The sequence below is a fragment of the Delphinus delphis genome, chromosome 4, assembly GCF_949987515.2.
Source record: "Delphinus delphis chromosome 4, mDelDel1.2, whole genome shotgun sequence".
Taxonomy (NCBI): domain Eukaryota; kingdom Metazoa; phylum Chordata; class Mammalia; order Artiodactyla; family Delphinidae; genus Delphinus; species Delphinus delphis.
Genome location: NC_082686.1, coordinates 79,279,128 through 79,292,591, shown reverse-complemented (window position 1 = coordinate 79,292,591; position 13,464 = coordinate 79,279,128). Strand labels below are relative to the sequence as shown.

The 13,464-nt window shown below is 43.3% G+C and overlaps 1 protein-coding gene across 2 annotated transcripts in view; it reads left to right on the top strand.

Moving 5' to 3' along the window:
* Positions 1-13,464, top strand: part of LPP (LIM domain containing preferred translocation partner in lipoma) — a 626,627-nt gene that overhangs the window by 111,852 nt on the left and 501,311 nt on the right. The gene's annotated exons all lie outside the window — the stretch shown is intronic.

Below are 13,464 nucleotides of genomic sequence, written 5' to 3'. Positions count from 1 at the left end.
GGCACCTTGGAAGTATTTAAGTGTCCACAGTATGCCATGTCCTAGGATGGCCTTTTTTTTTTTTTTTAAATTAATTATTGGAGTATAGTTGCTTTACAATTTTGTGTTAGTTTCAGCTGTGCAGCAAGGTGAATCAGCTATACATATACATATATCCTCTCTTTTTTGGATTTCCTTCCCATTTAGGTCACCGCAGAGCATTGGGTAGAGTTCCCTGTGCTATACAGTAGGTTCTCATTAGTTATCTATTTTATATATAGTGTCAATAGTGTATATATGTCAATCCCAATCTTCCAATTGGGATTGGGATTGACATATGTACACTATTGATACTATGTATAATAGTATCATAGTCTTCCCTCCCTGCCCCCCCGCTCCCCCTTGGTATCCATATGTTTGTTCTCTACCTAGGATGTTCTTATCTAGTGCCTTCTTGTATCCCCAGTGAGTATATAGCAGGAGGGCTTTCTCTCCAGTTTCCTGGCTGTCGATTGAGTGCATTTTTCACTACACTATGCTACCAGTGTTACCTGGCTCTGAAGGGGCCAAACTTTACTCGTTGGGTCTGTCACTGCCTCTTAACTGCCCAAAACACATCTCAAAAGGACATAATCTAAGGCTACAACAAAAAAAATCTTAAGAATACAGGACATGAGTTAGAGTCTTTCGAAACCCAGGGCCTATAGTGTCTTCATTGCACTCTCCTGGGGAACCAGTGTGAAGGAGTTGGGACTTTGGCAGAAGAATACATTCTTCTTGAGTTTGTCAAGAAAACAGTGACCAGTTTAACAAAGACCCAGAATAGCCAAGGCAATCTTGAGAAAGAAAAACGGATCTGGAGGAATCAGGCTCCCTGACTTCAGACTATACTACAAAGGTACAGTAATCAAGACAGTATGGTACTGGCACAAAAACAAATATAGATCAATGGAACAGGGTAGAAAGCCCAAATATAAACCCATGCACATATGGTCACCTTATTTTTGATAAAAGAGACAAGAATATACAATGGAGAAAAGACAGCCTCTTCAATAAGTGGTGCTGGGAAAACTGGACAGCTACATGTAAAAGAATGAAATTAGAACACTCCCTAACACCATACACAAAAATAAACTCCAAATGGATTAAAGACCTAAATGTAAGGCCAGAAACTATCAAACCCTTAGAGGAAAACATAGGCAGAACACTCTATTACATACATCACAGCAAGATCCTTTTTGACCCACCTCCTAGAGAAATGGAAATAAAAACAAAAATAAACAAATGGGACCTGATGAAACTTAAAAGCTTTTGCACAGCAAAGGAAACCATAAACAAGCAAAAAGACAACTCTCAAAATGGGAGAAAATATTTGCAAATGAAACAACTGACAAAAGATTAATCTCCAAAATTTACAAGCAGCTCATGCAGCTCAATATTAGAAAAACAAACAACCCAATCCAAAAATAGGCAGAAGACCTAAAAAGGCATTTCTCCACAGAAGATATACAGATTACCAACAAACACATGAAAGGATGCTCAAAATCACTAATTATTAGAGAAATCAAAACTACAGTGCGGTATCACCTCACACCAGTCAGAAAGGCCATCATCAAAAAATCTACAAACAATAAATGCTGGAGAGGGTATGAAGAAAAGGGGACCCTCTTGCACTGTTGGTGGGAATGTAGATTGATACAGCCACTATGGAGACCAGTATGGAGGTTCCTCAAAAAACTAAAAATAGAACTACCGTACAACCCAGCAATCCCATCACTGGGCATGTACCCTGAGAAAACCGTAATTCAAAAAGAGTCATGCACCACATTGTTCATTGCAGCTCTATTTACAATAGCCAGGACATGGAAGCAACCTAAATGTCCATTGACAGATGAATGGATAAAGAAGAGGTGGCACATATATACAATGGAATATTACTCAGCCATAAAAAGAAACGAAATTGAGTTCTTTGTAGTGAGGTGGATGGACCTAGAGTCTGTCATACAGAGTGAAGTAAGTCAGAAAGAGAAAAACAAATACTGTATGCTAACACACACATATGGAATCAAAAAAAACAAAAGGTTCTGAAAAACCTAAGTGCAGGACGGGAATAAAGATGTAGATGTAGAGAATGGACTTAAGGACACAGGGATGGGGAAGGGTAAGCTGGGACAAAGTGAGAGAGTGGCATGGACACATATACACTACCAAAGGTAAAATAGATAGCTAGTGGGAAGCAGCCTTATAGCACAGGGAGATCAGCTCGGTGCTTTGTGACCACCTAGAGGGGTGGGATAGGGTGGGTGGGAGGGAGATGCAAGAGGGAGGAGATATGGGGATATATGTATAGGTATAGCTGATTCACTTTGTTATAAAGCAGAAACTAACACACCATTGTAAAGCAATTATACTCCAATAAATATGTTAAAAAAAAAAAGAAAACGGAGACAAGTTTAAAAAAAACAAATAAGAAAGCATAAAATTTATTTTATGTGTTTAAGGAAGCATAAAAAGTTTTAAAATTTGGAAAATGTGAGTTTTCCTCTGCAGATAACCATCTGATATCTGTACTTCCCAGCTAGCTCCTTTATGCTCTCTCTAATCTTCTAGAAGTCTTAGCCAAAAAGAGGTGAAGTAGTCACTATGGTGATCCTAACTGCAGGCCCTATAGAATAGCAACTTTGTGGAAGATTTGATATCAGCATTTCAAGTACTGTAAACATTTGTACTGATGAATATTTTGATTATCCCTTAGGTATGTTCTTTCCATGATCTTTTTTTTTTTTTTTTAATATTTATTTATTTATTTAGGCTGTGCCAGGTCTTAGTTGCAGTACGTGGGATCTCTTAGTTGCCGCATGCGGGCTTCTTAGTTGCGGCATGCATGTGGGATCTAGTTCCCTGACCAGGGCTCGAACCTAAGCCCCCTGCGTTGGGAGTTTGGAGTCGTAGCCACTGAACCACCAGGGAAGTCCCTCTTTCCATGATCTTAAACATAATTTTTTTTTTTTTTTGCGGTACGCGGGCCTCTCACTGTGTGGCCTCTCCCGCTGCGGAGCACAGGCTCCGGACGCACAGGCTCAGCGGCCGCGGCTCACGGGCCCAGCTGCCCCGCGGCACGTGGGATCCTCCCGGACCTGGGCACGAACCCGCGTCCCCTGCATCGGCAGGCAGACTCTCAACCACTGTGCCACCAGGGAAGCCCAAACATAATTTGAAAAAAAATTTTTATTGGAGTACAGTTGATTTACAATGTTGTGTTAGTTTCAGGTGTATAGCAAAGTGAATTAGTTATATATATACATACATCCACTCTTTTTTAGATTGTTTTACCATATAGGCCATTACAGAGTACTGAGTAGAGTTCTCTGCAGTAGGGAATTCCTATGCAGTAGGTCCTTATTAATTATCAATTTTATATATAGTAGTTTAAACATAATTTTAATTACACAGACCTTTGAAAGAATTGAGGTTTGTTGGTACTGACCCATATTTGCAGGAGTTAGCAATTTAGAAGTGAGTGGAAATTTTGGTGTTACATTAATACGGTTTTCAAAGCTGATATTCATCATACACATGGAATAAGAAGAGGTCATGTGCAAAGAAGGCTGGTGAGGGGGCACATAGGGACTGTGAAACTCTTCTGTGAGCAGATCAGACCTAGAAGCCACTTGTGTTGTTTAGGCTTTATGCTCGTTTCTACAAAAGAGAGGTTTACTAAAAAAAAAGTTGGTAGCCAAAAATACAGGAGTGACTCCTGCCCATCTTTTTGTCCCTCTCTAGTCCATAAAACACCTCTGCAAAAAAATCCTTTCCTATGTACTTCATGTATTTTCAGGGATAAACACATCAGAGAAGAATGTACTGTAGACATGTGATACCATAATTTCTGGTGGCTCTGTTAGGCAGAGATCTATTTGTTCACTTAGAAACTGCAGTTATTATATTAACTTTCCTCCAAATGCCAGTTGTTAAATATTAATAAAATAAATTTTGAAAAGTGGTTAACTCTGCTCCCACTTCCTCACTGAAACCCATCTTGAAGCTACAAAGAAGAGTTTAAGCAAGGCTGGAAAGCTTATGAAAAATTGCTCTTGAGAAAGAGGAATTTCATCTATCTCTCTATCTCTCTATCACTCCATCCATCCATCTATCCATTCATCTATTCATCTATTTTTTTATTTTGGAAGTAGATTTGGTGGGGAAAAAAGGATAAAATCTTCTCACATAGCCTTTGGAAGGTAGAGAAGTAAATATTCTGGGGGCATGCTACAAGAAATTCAAAATAATCTTGTGGTAATAATTGGTGTCAGTGGCAGTAATGAAGAAAGAATAACAGTTTAAATAAATAATTAGACTTGACAGTAGATGTGTCAACAGGTACCCACTTAATTAGTGTAATCATTGTGTTTCTCAGCTTTCAACATTGATCCACTGACTGTGGTGTGTTCCATGTCCCATTTCCAAACCGAATCTATTTAAAGCTGTACTCCATGGAATCTGAAACTGTATCCCCTGTTTACTATTTAGAGCTGATACCTGATGTTCTTTAACAGGGAAGATCTGTACTTGAGCAAGAACAGGCTTCTGCCTTTGGTAGACTGTTGATTATCCCTGTTTTCCACAGGGTGATTCATTAGCAAGGATGAATAATGCACAGTTAATTCTCATGGACTTGTCTATATTGCTACAGTGAATTGTTTATTATAATTTGGTAGAAGCAGCCCTAGTCTGCCTTAAATCCAATAAATCAGTTATTGTTATTTGAGGTAGAGTTATTGTTATTGAGTTATTGTTATTTCAAAATATTTGAAATTATTTTCTTAGTTACCTGGATAGAATCTCATCGCTTGCAGGAGTGAAGTAATGTGTTATGGGTTATGTTCTACGAACCGGGAGTCATGAGAATCTAATTCTACTCCCAGCTCTGGCTGTGTCACCTTGGACAAGTCATTTTCCCTCTTTGGGGTCCATTTCAGTATCTAACAACAAGTAGAGTTGGACCACGTGCTTATGGCATTATTTCTAGTCAAATGTCCTAATATCTATGATTTTATTTCTTGGTCAATTCTTTCTTCCTCCTGCTGCCACTTTCCCAAAGTCATAGGAGAGTTCAGTGTGTGAAAATAGTTGTTCTTTTTAGCTTTTGATTCTTGTACATACCTGAAGGGCAGTTAGTGATTTGAATTATATATACACTGTGATTGGGCATTTATGCATTGCTTGTTCCCTACCCCCAGCAACATTCAGTTTCTGGTTAGAAAGGAAAAAATAAAAATCTATCTTCCTTCATGTTTCTCTGCTTGATAATCTGGGTCTCAGTTTTGAGGCTCTGGTAAACTTCACTAGCAATATAGAGAGGTTCTTCTTCTGTTGTTTGACTTTTCCAGGGTTGAGTCAGTGACCTGTAAGGAGAGGTCAGAATGTCAAAGGCAGAGGGAACTTTAAGGACCCATCTAGCCAAATCTCAGAGATGGAGATTTTGGGGTCAGGGAGGGAATATGATTTGTCTAAGCTTTTTGTGGCAGATCCTAGGCTAGAATTCTTTCTTCTGACTCCATAGTTGTACGTCTGTTTTAGGAGAGGAATCTCTGTATGTGAAGTATCCTTTCTCTTCCCACCATTTAAAGGGACATTATCTTTCAGGCAAAACCAATCCTATTGTTAACGCAGGGATGTGAGATGCCCTTGAAACTTAAGTGGATGCCAGACTTATTCGTTCATTCCGTGAAGCATGGAATAGAGGATTCTGGCTGGCCTCTGCTCTCTGTGTTTATTAAGAAGCTGTGGATTCCCTTGCAGTTCTTTCTGTACGAGATTACTTGACCCTGACATCACACTGTTTCCTCTTGCCCTTTTCTGATCCAATGAATTATAGGAAGCTAAGGATGAGTTCCTAGCTGGCTGTGTACTGTGCAGAGTTGGGAACATTAATAAAGAGAAGGCAGATGCAGGATTAATACGCGGGAGGACAGGTGAGTAATAGCCAACACAGTGAAATCTAGTTCAAGGCCTGCAGTTCCCAGTCTCTGTGCTACACAAGATTAATAGCAGCATCTCTCATTCTTTCAGATTTTCTCTCTGCCTTGTTCTTGTGGGACTGGGCTGGGGCTGAGAAGCAGCTAGAATGATCTTTGCCAAAACCAAACTAATGTTTTCATGAGATTTCCAGGTCCAGAGAAGAGAGTAGTAATTGTCTGTCAGTTGGAAGATAACTTAGAGGCCATTGGGTCTAAACACTTACCTTGTACTTCATAATAATGACACACTGAGTGGAAATCATTTTACTGGGTCTGAGGTTCAAATCCTTGCTCTACTTTATTTGCTATGACTTTGGTGAAGGCATTACCTTCCTCTGAACCTTAGTTTTTCCATCTATGAGATGCAAGGAGGAGGAGGAGGGTGAAATAGATTGGATGTCAAAGGTTCCCCAAATCCTGGTTTTCCTGAGTCTCTGATTTGCCTAAGGTCCTGTAGCAAGTTTGCAGCCAAGCTGAGTCTTAGATTCAGAGCTCTTTTCTCTGGATTGGAGCGCTTATCATTAAAACTTCCACCGTCTGTACTTTCTAAGCCGCATGCTTGTATCTTTCAGCCTTGTTTTATTAAGTGAAATTTTTCTCTCTCAGTTGGCAGATCCCTTTCTGTCAAGGGACTTGCCTAAGGCAGTAGTTATTAATTCGTCCCTGTGTGTGTGTGTGTGTGTGTGTGTGTGTGTGTGTGTGTAGTGGTAGGGGAGAGGATTACGGAATATTTGGAAACTCAGATGAATCTATGAACTAGTTAGAAAATGCACATCTGCATAGAATGTTGTCTACAATTTCAGGAGGTCTGTAAACCTTCTGAAGGCCATACATAGGTTCTAGGTTAAGCGAAATACTTTTTTCAGTGTGCGAAGTTTGAGATGACATTTGGGTGACACATTTCCTTTGCTGTTGGATTTCTCCCACAATTCACCTATTGTTCTGCTCTGAGTGTCAGACTCATTTATGAGTGTGACTCTGGACATTTATGTTTCAAACTGTTGAGCGATGTTTTAACATTGAAACTCTTATTCTGCTTGCTCTATTCATTTATTCACTCACTCACTCACTCAAAGGTACTTTTAACCCAGAATCTGTTAAGTGCTATCCATTTTAATACATCATTTCATTTAATGTCATAAAATAGAAAATTAATTTTTCCCACTTTTCATATGTGGAAACTGAGCTCAGAGAGGTTGAGTAATTTGCCTAACGTCATACAGCAAATGAATCGCAAAGTTTGGATTCAAATCCAGATCTGCTTGAAAATATGTGAATACCTCCAGAGGTAACACTGAATGTGAATAGGGACAATGAAACAATTCTATAAACGATAGAAATTCCTGGTAGAAAATGGCCAGTGGTCCCCTGAGGAGTGCAGTGAATGTGTGCTCTGGGAGTTCAGAGAGGGACAAGATCACATATCCTGAATCATTTATATGATAATTCATTAATTAAATGCCCTTCTGGTACTTTAAGGTAGAATAAGAAAAGCTGGGCAGTTGTATAAACTGCATTATAAATAACTCATGTTTTTCCTCTTCTTTCAAACTTCTGTCAGGTTAGTGGTCTCAGACTCTCCATTTTTGTAAGTGAGTGCAGGAGGAGGCAGAGTGATTAGGGTCATAGAGCCCTGACCATACTGCAAGTTATCAACTGAATTGGAATTTTGATGCTTTGGGGAATCCGTTGGTTGTTTTCTCCCTGTTATATTGAGCGTGAGATTTTTTTTTTTTTTTTTGCGGTACGTGGGCCTCCCACTGTTGTGGCCTCTCCCGTTGTGGAGCACAGGCTCCGGACGCGCAGGCTCAGCAGCCATGGCTCACAGGCCCAGCCGCTCCGTGGCATGTGGGATCTTCCCAGACCGGGGCACAAACCCGTGTCCCCTGCAACGGCAGGCGGACTCTCAACCGCTGCGCCACCAGGGAAGCCCAGAGCGTGAGATTTTTTACCAGAGATAGACTTCTGGCAGTGCACAGATCAGCACAAATGCAGATGTGAGCAGCTAGAATTTGGATCGTGCCAAGATGTAATGACTGCCACATGTGTGAATTTAATCTCAGTGCCTGGTGACCCACTGTGAGTCTGTGTGGGAGCCCTGGGAGTGAAGCCGGTGTTAGGCATGGAAGAGGCCTTGGAGATTTTCAGGGGCAACAGCTTTGGATGGGAAGACGGAGGCCCCGAGAGGGGGCAGCAGAACAAGAACCAGGCTTTGTACTGGCACTCTGCAGTCATAGCTGCTTAAATTTTCTGTCTTCCATCAGCTCATGCTCATACTTGACACTGGCTTGGGAGCCTAGCATTATGAGCTGCATGACTTTGGATGCATTACTCGATATCTTTGGGTCTCAGTTTTGCTGTCTGTAAAATGGAAATCACACCCTATTGGCAGGACTGTTGTGAGGGTAAGTGAAATACCATTGTGCTGTACAACCCACAGAAGTATTATTGTCCACATGATTAACAGTCCCCATCCTATCCCACTGAGACAGGCACGCATGTCCTGCTCTTACAGATTCTACTTCCTCACTTCATCTTGATACTTTTCAGGTCAAGTTGCTTCTCAGAGTTTGGTCTGAAGACCAGGAACAGCAGCATCACCTGGGAGCCTGTTAGAAATGCAGACCTCAGGCCCCACTCCAGACCTCCTAATCAGAATCTGCATTTTAATAAGATCCCCAGGTAGTTCCTAGGCTCATTAGAGTTTGCGAAGCATTGTTTTCCGCTGGAGACCGATTCCAAGACTGTTGGCCACAGGCCTGCTGACACGGACTGAGTCTGAGCCAGCATTCCGTGACATGCCTTCCCCAAGCCTTAAGAGACAGGAGGAAGCCCTGTGAAGTCGCTCCCTGAAAGTAATGGAAGGCCGGGTTGCAGGAATCCAGCAGGCTTTATCTTTTCAACGCCCTTCATTTCCTCAGAAGTACTATTCACCAGGGGTCAGACTGGGATTGGATCCCAAGGCTTTGGGCTCCCAAAGTCTGTGTTCTTTTCATTAAACCACGATGTCTCAGTCAGGAGGAATGCTGGGCTGTGTGGATGATAGCTCCTCCTTTCCCATAGTGCCAGTATTTCCACGCTTGCTGTTTTACTCTATTACTCAATTCCTAGAGGGGAAGAATTAAAAAAATTAAATTAAATTAAATTAAAAAGCTTGAATTGAAAGCCAGGATCCTGCAGCTTAATCAGTTATTTTCGTTTTTTAATGAGGGAGACTATTGTGAAATAAGTAATTATTAATTACTCAGAACTAATGAAATATTTTAGTTTCCTTGCTAAAAAAGCATATGGAAGCTAAAAGAAAGCATATGGGTGTTTTTCCGGAAGCATATTGGTGAATGGACAAATTACAGTGGTGCCAATATGCCTTTGCTGTCTGGCTGGGGCCATCACTGTGTGTGCTGGCATCCGAGTCCTCTTGTGTTTAAAGGGATTATTTCAAATTCCCATCTGATGTGTGCCTTGGGTTGCCTCTGGAGTTGCACAGCTCCACCTCATGAATCTTTCTGCCATGTTTCACTCTGACATTACTGGTGGAGTGTCACTCAGTATGAAACCTTTGCAGTCGAGGGCTACCATGCTCTTCCTTTCCACGGAACGGACCTGCCTAGCCGATGGCTAGGTATTGAGACTTTGTCCATGTCTCAGTTTACCACGGCATCCTTTCAGACTGCAGCACTGGACCTCCTTGCTCCACTGGGGACTGTGTGTGAGACTCTGGGCCCCCACCGGTGTCTGCACTGCAGATTTCTCCCTTGTAAACCCGGAATGGTGATTCCAGGGCATCTCAGCTCACAGGCATGGCTCTTTATCCGATTTGCAGTCCATGCCCTTTGCTCCTCCTCTTCTTTTCTTTCTGTCTCTCCTCCCTTGCTGTGTGTTTAGTCGATCTGGTAAACAACTTGATGGATTTGGAGGTGGTTGAAGCTCTTTTGGCTGCTCTGAGGATTGCACACATCCAGGCTTGCGATGGTCAGAGGCAGCAGATATGTCTGAGAAGGTACTTAGCCGAGTGTCAGAAAACCGAGGTGCAGACCAGCCTAACTCGAGAAGCATTTACTTAGCACTTACTGAGAAAGGTGGCTCACTAAGACATCGAAGGAGGGAGCTGGCAGGTGTGTGGAGGTGAGTTTGATTCAGGGCCAACCAGGACTCAGTGTGGTGTGTGGGCTCAGAAATTATACTTCGTGAGTGAGAGAATGTGGGAGCTCTTTCTAGGGAGGTTTCATATAAAACCAGGGACTGGAATTGACTTTGAAGGATGATTGAATGGACTTTGATGGGATATTACAGGGACTTCAGAGGAAATCTCTGGCAGGCAAGAATCAGCTTGAGGCAAGTCCCAGAAGCAGGTGAGTACCAGCCCTGCCCAGAGAGCTGGGCACAGATGACAGAAATGTGTAGTTGAGAGAAATCACTTCTTCTCTGGCGGACCTCGGTCTCCTCAACAGCAAAGCATGACCTTTGGACAGTTTGGTTCTCAAGAAGCCTCAAGAACTCCAACTGGAATTCTTCAAGATCTCCTATCCCACATCTAGATAAGCCATTTAGGTAAAGGCTGGGAGCTGATAGTGGCAATGGAGCAGGTCTCAGAACCCAAGTGTCCTGTTTCCTATTTCACTGCTCTTCCTGTGACCCCACAGAGCATGATGATGCTGAGTGGGTGGGATGACCATTATTATTCTATCCTTTAATGTGTGAAACACAGAATTTTAAAATAATCGAAGACATAAAACAGACAAGGTATTTAACCATCTTACAGACCTGATGACCCTTCCACTGGAGAGGGTCCACTCTTGTAAAATGCTACCTTTGGGCTTTACTTTCCTGTCTGAGGGACCAGCACACATCCCTCCCCCTGAGGAAGCCTTCTCTCTCCACCCCTTGGCTCAGAAGTATAGTCTTAGAATTGGACTCTGTTTTATAATTGACTTTATTTTGTCCTGCCATCTTTTTGTATTTCCTCTTATCTCCCCTCACCAATATGCATATATTATGAGAGTTCTGAATCTAAGGACTACTTCATTCGGCTTTTCTGCATTTCCTTTAGCTCTGGCACAGTGCCTTCTGTATCGTGCTCAATAAACACACGACTGTGTTCTTCAACGGTTTTCCCCTCTGTTGCTTGTTTTTAAGATGGATATGACACTTAGAGATTTATAGAATTTCAGAACGGGAAAGGAACTTAAAAACTCTCTGTCTAGTCGAGCCCCCTCCCGGGGAAGGAATGGCTTACCCTACTTTGCCTGCCCAATTAGTGGCAGGTCTGAGAATGGCGCCCCCATATGACCAAGCAGGAGAGGGATGGCTGGGACCTGAGCTCTCGCTCACCGCTCGGCAAGCCTTGGCTGGGTTCCTTCTTTCTACGGAGAATGTTGGGAATAAAGGTGGTACACGTGACGCTGTTGCCGTATGAGACAGATGGAAGCAAGCAGGCGTTTACTGGGTGTCTACTGTGACGTACTATGTGGCAGGCCCGTGGCAGGTGCTTTCACATCGTTCAGCTCGGTCAGTCATCGTAATCTAGAATTCCCACCCCTACACGCGGGAGAGAGATTGAAACAGGACATTTAGCCAGAGCCCTTCCCTGTAAGCTCCGAAGAGTGCACGGTAGTGGATAGGTTTTTGCCTCCTAGAGTGTGGGCAGAGGGCTCTGCAGAGTGGTACTCTTGGCTGTTCTAAGGGGAACTGATGGGGGAGACCAATGAAAGCGAGCGGAGGTGGTGATCACAATTGCTGTGGGAGGACCTATACTCCCCCGAATATAAGAGAGGACTCAGCTCTCCCCCTCTCTCCTCCACACGTGCATCCCTGAGTCTTTGGAGAACTGAGACAAGAATGCCTCACACTCGGGGGTTGGTTGTATTGGCTCCTACTTGCTCTGGTTACGTCTTACTCCCGCCTCTCCCCTAGCCTCCAGCCCCACTGCGTCTATTTTTCTCCCTTCTATTCATTCGCCTTCTCCCCCTCCCTCCCTCTCCTGAGTTAACCCTGGGTGGCCTCAGGTTCTGAAGGCTCTCCAATGGCAGAGTCTCCTGTACTGGACTGTGAAAACGCTGGCAGGGAAGACGGTACACAAATCTGTTAAATACACAGTAAAAATAGCTTCTGATCTATGGGACTCGGTATTAAGCAAGATGATATTAACGAGGTTTGAGTGCTGTGCTGAAATGTGGCAGCTGCACATGCATCTTGGCTGCCTTTCCTCCCTACCTCTGGCAGCTTGCGAGCAGTGTTGCCATGACACTCCTTGGGCTCTGTTTAGATCAGCTATTTTCTGAAGGAGTCCCTGACCTTCCCCACGGTAGAAACGGTTGATGTGGTCACGTCAGTGCCTCTCCAGGAGGCCTGGGACTGGTGGGCCCCCAGTTATGACTTGGAAACTGTTGGAAGCTGTAGGTCAGGTCACAGACGTTGAACATTTAGGAGCAAGAAGCCTGTTAACTATCCTCTAGTCTCCTTTGATGAGTGAGGGTACTGAGGCCCATTGAGTGGAAGTGACTCGCTCAAGGTCGCAGAGTGAAGTAGGGACAAAGCTGGGACAGGAACTCAGGTCTCTTGATTCTCGGTGCTCTAATGTTCCACGCCTGCCTCAGGGCCCTTTTCAGCCCAGATGGCTGTGGATGGAGATGAGCCAGACCCGGGGACACGGCTTCCCTAGGAACGGGCAGAGGAGGTGAAGGGAGAGGGGGAGGCTCAGTGCAGAGGGAGGAATGAGGAAAGGAGGGGGGTTACGGATAGAGTGGGGGCGATAGAGGCCACTGTAAATGCCTGAGGGGCCCCTCAGCAAGGCCCATCCGAAGAGACTCTTCTGTCAGGTTCCACAGGTTGGTCCACTGAGAAGTAGATACTTACAGGGGCAGGGGAATAATTAGGTCACGTTCTCTATTGCTCTGAACACTTTCCTCACCTCATGTTACACCTCGTATAAAACTACCATTAAAAGCCATTGTCAGCACCACCCTTTTTGGGATAGTTTATTATATAGTGTTAAGTATTCTTCAGAAAGTTCATATGTGAAATGCTGTCTCCTTCACAAGATTACAGGGTCTTGGGGACAGAAATTGTGTCTTTGCTGGACCTTCCTCCCTTCCTTTTTCCTCCCTCCTTCTCTTCCTCCTTCCCCTGCCCGCCTTCAATCATGGCACCTGGCAGAGACTGAAATCACATACAGTGAGCATCGAGGAAGTTTTTGTTGAGTTGAACTTAGTTGAATTCAGATAACCTCTTAACATTTTTATTAATGGATGGTGAAAATTGGCAAATAAAAGTTTGGGGGAATAGTGTTCTGACCAATTAGGATTCAGTGAGATTTCTTGTACACTCTTAGTTAATCTTCATGAAACCCAGTACACGGTCCAGTATTATCCTCATTTTACAATGAAGAAACAAAAGCCAAGTGACCTGCTCCAATTCACTTCAAGGAGTAAACGGTGAGGTTTGATTTGCATCTAGATCTCCTGTC